Below are 8,480 nucleotides of genomic sequence, written 5' to 3' on the forward strand. Positions count from 1 at the left end.
TCTGCCTGTCCTGTATATAATAACAGTAGCCATGTATGATAACAGTTTGTAGGGGGTCCTTTCTGCATGTCCTATATATAATAACAGTAGCCATGTACTGTTACAGTTTGTAGGGGGTCCTTTCTGCATGTCCTTTATATAATAACAGTAGCCCTGTACTGTAACAGTTTGTAGGTGGTCCTTTCTGCCTTTCCTGTATATAATAACAGTAGCCAGGTACTGTTACAGTTTGTAGGCGGTCCTTTCTGCATGTCCTTTATATAATAACAGTAGCCATGTACTGTAACAGTTTGTAGGGGGTCCTTTCTGCCTGTCCTGTATATAATAACAGTAGCCATGTACTGTAACAGTTTGTAGGGGGTCCTTTCTGCATGTCCTGTATATAATAACAGTAGCCCTGTACTGTAACAGTTTGTAGGGGGTCCTTTCTGCCTTTCCTGTATATAATAACAGTAGCCATGTACTGTAACAGTTTGCAGGGGGTCCATTCTGCGTGTCCTGTATATAATAACAGTAGCCCTGTACTGTAACAGTTTTAAGGGGGTCCTTTCTGTGTCTCCTGTATATAATAACAGTATCCATATACTGTAACAATTTGTAGGGGGTCCTTTCTGCCTGTCCTGTATATAATAACAGTAGCCATGTATGATAACAGTTTGTAGGGGGTCTTTTCTGCATGTCCTGTATATAATAACAGTAGCCATGTACTGTAACAGTTTGTAGGGGGTCCTTTCTGCCTGTCCTGTATATAATAACAGTAGTCCTGTACTGTAACAGTTTGTAGGGGGTTCTTTCTGCATGTCCTGTATATAATAACAGTAGCCATGTACTGTAACAGTTTGTAGGGGGTCCTTTCTGTGTGTCCTGTATATAATAATAGTAGCCATGTACTGTAACAGTTTGTAGGGGGTCCTTTCTGCATGTCCTGTATATAATAACAGTAGCCCTATACTGTAACAGTTTGTAGGGGGTCCTTTCTGCATGTCCTGTATATAATAACAGTAGCCAGGTACTGTAACAGTTTGTAGGGGGTCCTTTCTGCCTGTCCTGTATATAATAACAGTAGCCTTGTACTAGTAACAGTTTGTAGGGGGTCCTTTCTGCCTGTCCTGTATATAATAACAGTAGCCATGTACTGTAACAGTTTGTAGGGGTCCTTTCTGCCTGTCCTGTATATAATAACAGTAGCCATGTACTGTAACAGTTTGTAGGGGGTCCTTTCTGCCTGTCCTGTATATAATAACAGTAGCCATGTACTGTAACAGTTTGTAGGGGGTCCTTTCTGCATGTCCTGTATATAATAACAGTAGCCATGTACTGTAACAGTTTATAGGGGGTCCTTTCTGCATGTCCTGTATATAATAACAGTAGCCATGTACTGTAACAGTTTGTAGGGGGTCCTTTCTGCCTGTCCTGTATATAATAACAGTAGCCCTGTACTGTAACAGTTTGTAGGGGGTTCTTTCTGTATGTCCTGTATATAATAACAGTAGCCCTGTACTGTAACAGTTTTAAGGGGGTTCTTTCTGCCAGTCCTGTATATAATAACAGTAGCCATGTACTGTAACAGTTTGTAGGGGGTCCTTTTTGCCTGTCCTGTATATAATAACAGTAGCCCTGTACTGTAACAGTTTGTAGGGGGTCCTTTCTGCCTGTCCTGTATATAATAACAGTAGCCCTGTACTGTAACAGATTGTAGGGGGTCCTTTCTACATGTCCTGTATATACGAACAGTAGCCCTGTACTGTAACAGTTGGTAGAACCCCACTAGGGGGTGATTTCTATATGCCTAATACATACCAGTAGCTCTGTACTGTAATAGGTGGTAGAACCCCACTAGGGGGCGCTTTCTACATGTCCTATACGTAATATCAGTAGCCCTTTACTGTAACAGTTGGTAGAACACCACTAGGGGGCGCGTTCCATATGTCCTGTACATAATAACAGTGGCCCTGTACCTTAACAGTTGGTAGAACCCCACTAGTGGGTGCTTTTTGCATGTCCTATACATAATATCAGTAGCTCTGTACTGTAACAGTTGGTAGAGCTCCACTAGGGGGAGTTTTCTACATATCCTATACGTAATATCAGTAGCCCTGTACAGTAACAGCTGGTAGAACCCACTAGGGGGCGCTTTTTGTATGTCCTGTACATAATTATTTCAGTAGTGTTAGATAACCTCTGCTAGTATGTGTGGTTGCTTAAAACCTTCGGCCTATAAAGGTTAGGCTCCAAGAATAGTACCCCGGGTGTTGGTGCGGGCACTGATAAGTTACGTGCAGATGGTATCTTACAGCTCCAGTGGATCTTCACACTTCTCTGGCAATTACTCCACAAGCCTTATCCATCTCAGGATGTGGAAGAGAGACTAGCCCCATACACACAGTAAAGTGACCTAAGGAGACAGCCTTGATAAATAGAATTATCGGCAGATTTATTACGAGGGGGCGTGGGGGGGGGGGGATAGGAGGACTTCAGTCTAGAAAAGGTCACGATGGACGTAAATTGGCGATATACAATAACTCTGGCTAATAGTTGAATGGGCTTCTTTATCCTAACTGCTGCAGCACCTCTTTGGCTATGACTATGACATTTACTCTCACTAGGTGGTCACTGTCCTATAACACTCATATACTTGTAATCCACCAAAGGTCGATGTAATAGAATTAGGGGCATAGTCAATGAAACGTAGGGGTCATAATGTCAACATTTACAATCTCATAAATGTCAACAGTTATTGAATTGTCAACACTGAACATGTCGGCAGAATGTCACCATGTTCACAATGTCAACATCTGAATGTCAACATGTGGAATGTAATTTTTTTGTATGGACCAGTAGCAGAGGGACAGGAATAGGCTTTCGGAAGGTCGGGTTGGGGAGGGGGCGTTACGGTTGGGCTATCGGAGGGGAAGCGTTACAGTTGGGCTATCGGAGGGGAGGGTTAGGGATAGGCTATAGGAGGGGAGGGTTAGGGATAGGCTATAGGAGGGGAGGGTTAGGGATAGGCTATAGATGGGGAGGGTTAGGGATAGGTTGTGGGAGGGGAGGGTTAGGGATAGGTTATGGGAGGGGAGGGTTAGGGATAGGCTATAGGAGGGGAGGGTTAGGGATAGGCTATGGGAGGGGAGGGTTAGGATATGGGAGGGGAGGGTTAGGGTTAGGATATGGGAGGGGAGGGTTAGGGATAGGCTACGGGAGGGGAGGGTTAGGGATAGGCTATGGGAGGGGAGGGTTAGGGGTAGGCTATGGGTGGGGAGGGTTAGGGATATTCTATGGGAAGGATGGGGAGGGCTAGGGTTAGGATATGGGAGGAGAGGGTTAGGAATAGGCTATGGGAGGGGAGGGATAGGGATAGGCTATGGGAGGAGAGGGTTAGGCAAAGGCTATGGGAGGAGAGGGTTATGGGTAGGCTATGGGAGGGGAGGGTTAGGGATAGGCTATGGGAGGGGAGGGTTAGTGGTAGGCTATGGGAGGAGAGGGTTAGGGATAGGCTATGGGAGGAGAGGGTTAGGGATAGGCTATGGGAGGAGAGGGTTAGGGATAGGCTATGGGAGGAGAGGGTTAGGGATAGGCTATGGGAGGGGAGGGTTAGGGATAGGCTATGGGAGGGGAGGGTTAGGGATAGGCTATGGGAGGGGAGGGTTAGGGGTAGGCTATGGGAGGAGAGGGTTAGGCATAGGCGATGGGAGGAGAGGGTAAGGGATAGGCTATGGGAGGGGAGGGTTAGGGGTAGGCTATGGGAGGAGAGGGTTAGGGATCGGCTATGGGAGGAGAGGGTTAGGCAAAGGCTATGGGAGGAGAGGGTTAGGGATAGGCTGCGGGATGGGAGGGTTAGGGGTAGGCTATGGGAGGGGAGGGTTAGGGATAGGCTATGGGAGGGGAGGGTTAGGGATAGGCTATGGGAGGAGAGGGTTAGGCATAGGCTACGGGAGGAGAGGGTTAGGGATAGGCTACGGGAGGGGAGGGTTAGGGGTAGGCTATGGGAGGGGAGGGTTAGGGATAGGCTATGGGAGGGGAGGGTTGGGGATAGGCTATGGGAGGGGAGGGTTAGGGTTAGGCTATGGGAGGAGAGGGTTAGGGGTAGGCTATGGGAGGGGAGGGTTAGGGATAGGCTATGGGAGGGGAGGGTTAGGGATACGGTATGGGAGGGGAGGGTTAGGGATAGGCTATGGGAGGGGAGGGTTAGGGGTAGGCTATGGGAGGAGAGGGTTAGGAATAGGCTATGGGAGGGGAGGGGAGGGTTAGGGATAGGGATAGGCTATGGGAGGAGAGGGTTAGAGATAGGCTATGGGAGGAAAGGGTTAGGGATAGGCTATGGGAGGGGAGGGTTAGGGTTAGGCTATGGGAGGAGAGGGTTAGGGTTAGGCTATGGGAGGAGAGGGTTAGGGATAGGCTATGGGAGGAGAGGGTTACGGGTAGGCTATGGGAGGGGAGGGTTAGGGTTAGGCTATGGGAGGAGAGGGTTAGGGTCAGGCTATGGGAGGAGAGGGTTAGGGGTAGGCTATGGGAGGGGAGGGTTAGGGATAGGCTATGGGAGGGGAGGGTTAGGGATACGCTATGGGAGGGGAGGGTTAGGGATAGGCTATGGGAGGGGAGGGTTAGGGGTAGGCTATGGGAGGAGAGGGTTAGGAATAGGCTATGGGAGGGGAGGGTTAGGGATAGGCTATGGGAGGAGAGGGTTAGGGATAGGCTATGGGAGGAGAGGGTTAGGGATAGGCTATGGGAGGGGAGGGCTAGGGGTAGGCTATGGGAGGAGAGGGTTAGGGATAGGCTATGGGAGGGTAGGGTTAGGGGTAGGCTATGGGAGGAGAGGGATAGGCATAGGCTATGGGAGGAGAGGGTTAGGGATAGGCTATGGGAGGGGAGGGTTAGGGGTAGGCTATGGGAGGAGAGGGTTAGGGATAGGCTATGGGAGGAGAGGGTTAGGCATAGGCTATGGGAGGAGAGGGTTAGGGATAGGCTACGGGAGGGGAGAGTTAGGGTTAGGCTATGGGAGGGGAGGGTTAGGGATAGGCTATGGGAGGGGAGGGTTAGGGATAGGCTATGGGAGGGTTAGGGGTAGGCTATGGGAGGAGAGGGTTAGGAATAGGCTATGGGAGGGTTAGGGATAGGCTATGGGAGGAGAGGGTTAGGGATAGGCTATGGGAGGAGAGGGTTAGGGATAGGCTATGGGAGGGGAGGGTTAGGGTTAGGCTATGGGAGGAGAGGGTTAGGGTTAGGCTATGGGAGGAGAGGGTAAGGGGTAGACTATGGGAGGGGAGGGTTAGGGATAGGCTATGGGAGGGGAGGGTTAGGGATACGCTATGGGAGGGGAGGGTTAGGGATAGGCTATGGGAGGGGAGGGTTAGGGGTAGGCTATAGGAGGAGAGGGTTAGGAATAGGCTATGGGAGGGGAGGGTTAGGGATAGGCTATGGGAGGAGAGGGTTAGGGATAGGCTAAGGGAGGGGAGGGCTAGGGGTAGGCTATGGGAGGAGAGGGTTAGGGATAGGCTACGGGAGGTTTGGGTTAGGGGTAGGCTATGGGAGGAGAGGGTTAGGAATAGGCTATGGGAGGGATAGGGATAGGCTATGGGAGGAGAGGGTCAGGCATAGGCTATGGGAGGGGAGGGTTAGGGATAGGCTATGGGAGGAGAGGGTTAGGCATAGGCTATGGGAGGGGAGGGTTAGGGATAGGCTATGGGAGGGGAGGGTTAGGGATAGGCTACGGGAGGAGAGGGTTAGGCATAGGCTATGGGAGGAGAGAGTTAGGGATAGGCTACGGGAGGGGAGGGTTAGGGGTAGGCTATGGGAGGAGAGGTTTAGGAATAGGCTATGGGAGGGGAGGGATAGGGATAGGCTATGGGAGGAGAGGGTTAGGAATAGGCTATGGGAGGAGAGGGTTAGGGATAGGCTATTTGAGGGGAGGGTTAGGGATAGGCTATGGGAGAGGAGGGTTAGGGGTAGGCTATGGGAGGAGAGGGTTAGGGATAGGTTATGGGAGGAGAGGGTTAGGGATAGGCTATGGGAGGAGAGGGTTAGGGATAGGCTATGGGAGGAGAGGGTTAGGGATAGGCTACGGGAGGGGAGGGTTAGGGGTAGGCTATGGGAGTGGAGGGTTAGGGATAGGGTATGGGAGGGGAGGGTTAGGGATAGGCTATGGGAGGGTAGGGTTAGGCTATGGGAGGAGAGGGATAGGGGTAGGCTATGGGAGGGGAGGGTTAGGGATAGGCTATGGGAAGGGAGGGTTAGGGATACGCTATGGGAGGGGAGGGTTAGGGATAGGCTATGGGAGGGGAGGGTTAGGGGTAGGCTATGGGAGGAGAGGGTTAGAAATAGGCTATGGGAGGAGAGGGTTAGGGATAGGCTATGGGAGGAGAGGGTTAGGGATAGGCTATGGGAGGAGAGGGTTAGGGATAGGCTATGGGAGGGGAGGGTTAGGGTTAGGCTATGGGAGGAGAGGGTTAGGGTTAGGCTATGGGAGGAGAGGGTTAGGGGTAGACTATGGGAGGGGAGGGTTAGAGATAGGCTATGGGAGGGGAGGGTTAGGGATACGCTATGGGAGGGGAGGGTTAGGGACAGGCTATGGGAGGGGAGGGTTAGGGGTAGGCTATGGGAGGAGAGGGTTAGGAATAAGCTATGGGAGGGGAGCTTTAGGGATAGGCTATGGGAGGAGACGGTTAGGGATAGGCTATGGGAGGAGAGGGTTAGGGACAGGCTATGGGAGGGGAGGGCTAGGGGTAGACTATGGGAGGAGAGGGTTACAGATAGGCTATGGGAGGGGAAGGTTAGGGGTAGGCTATGGGAGGGGAGGGTTAGGTTATGGGAGGGGAGGGTTAGGGATAGGCTATGGGAGGGGAGGGTTAGGGATAGGCTATGGGAGGGGAGGGTTAGGGATAGGCTATGGGAGGGGAGGGTTAGGGGTAGGCTATGGGAGGAGAGGGTTAGGGATAGGCTATGGGATGGGAGAGATAGGAATAGGCTATGGGAGGAGAGGGTTAGGGATAGGCTATGGGAGGGGAGGGCTAGGGTTAGGATATGGGAGTAGAGGGTTAGGGATAGGCTATGGGAGGGGAGGGTTAGGGGTAGGCTATGGGAGGAGAGGGTTAGGAATAGGCTATGGGAGGGGAGGGTTAGGGATAGGCTATGGGAGGGGAGGGTTAGGGGTAGGCTATGGGATGAGAGGGTTAGGGATAGGCTATGGGAGGGGAGGGCTAGGGTCAGGATATGGGAGTAGAGTGTTAGGGATAGGCTATGGGAGGGGAGGGTTAGGGGTAGGCTTTGGGAGGAGAGGGTTAGGAATAGGCTATGGGAGGGGAGGGTTAGGGATAGGCTATGGGAGGGGAGGGTTAGGGGTAGGCTATGGGAGGAGAGGGTTAGGGATAGGCTATGGGATGGGAGGGATAGGAAGAGGCTATGGGAGGTGAGGGTTAGGGATAGGCTATGGGAGGGGAGGGCTGGGGTTAGGATATGGGAGTAGAGGGTTAGGGATAGGCTATGGGAGGGGAGGGTTAGGGGTAGGCTATGGGAGGAGAGGGTTAGGAATAGGCTATGGGAGGGGAGGGTTTGGGATAGGCTATGGGAGGGGAGGGTTAGGCTATGGGAGGAGAGGGTTAGGGATAGGCTATGGGAGGGGAGGGCTAGGGTTAGGATATGGGAGTAGAGGGTTAGCGATAGGCTATGGGAGGGGAGGGTTAGGGGTAGGCTATGCGAGGAGAGGGTTAGGAATAGGCTATGGGAGGGGAGGGTTAGGGATAGGCTATGGGAGGGGAGGGTTAGGGGTAGGCTATGGGAGGAGAGGGTTAGGAATAGGCTATGGGAGGGGAGGGTTAGGGATAGGCTATGGGAGGAGAGGGTTAGGGACAGGCTATGGGAGGGGAGGGGAGGGCTAGGGGTAGACTATGGGAGGAGAGGGTTACAGATAGGCTATGGGAGGGGAGGGTTAGGGGTAGGATATGGGAGGGGAGGGTTAGGGGTAGGATATGGGAGTAGAGGGTTAGCGATAGGCTATGGGAGGGGAGGGTTAGGGGTAGTCTATGGGAGGAGAGGGTTAGGAATAGGCTATGGGAGGGGAGGGTTAGGGGTAGGCTATGTGAGGAGAGGGTTAGAAATAGGCTATGGGAGGAGAGGGTTAGGGATAGGCTATGGGAGGAGAGGGTTAGGGATAGGCTATGGGAGGAGAGGGTTAGGGATAGGCTATGGGAGGGGAGGGTTAGGGTTAGGCTATGGGAGGAGAGGGTTAGGGTTAGGCTATGGGAGGAGAGGGTTAGGGGTAGACTATGGGAGAGGAGGGTTAGAGATAGGCTATGGGAGGGGAGGGTAAGGGATACGCTATGGGAGGGGAGGGTTAGGGACAGGCTATGGGAGGGGAGGGTTAGGGGTAGGCTATGGGAGGAGAGGGTTAGGAATAAGCTATGGGAGGGGAGGGTTAGGGATAGGCTATGGGAGGAGAGGGTTAGGGATAGGCTATGGGAGGAGAGGGTTAGGGACAGGCTATGGGA

The sequence above is a fragment of the Pseudophryne corroboree genome, chromosome 3, assembly GCF_028390025.1.
Source record: "Pseudophryne corroboree isolate aPseCor3 chromosome 3, aPseCor3.hap2, whole genome shotgun sequence".
NCBI lineage: Eukaryota > Metazoa > Chordata > Amphibia > Anura > Myobatrachidae > Pseudophryne > Pseudophryne corroboree.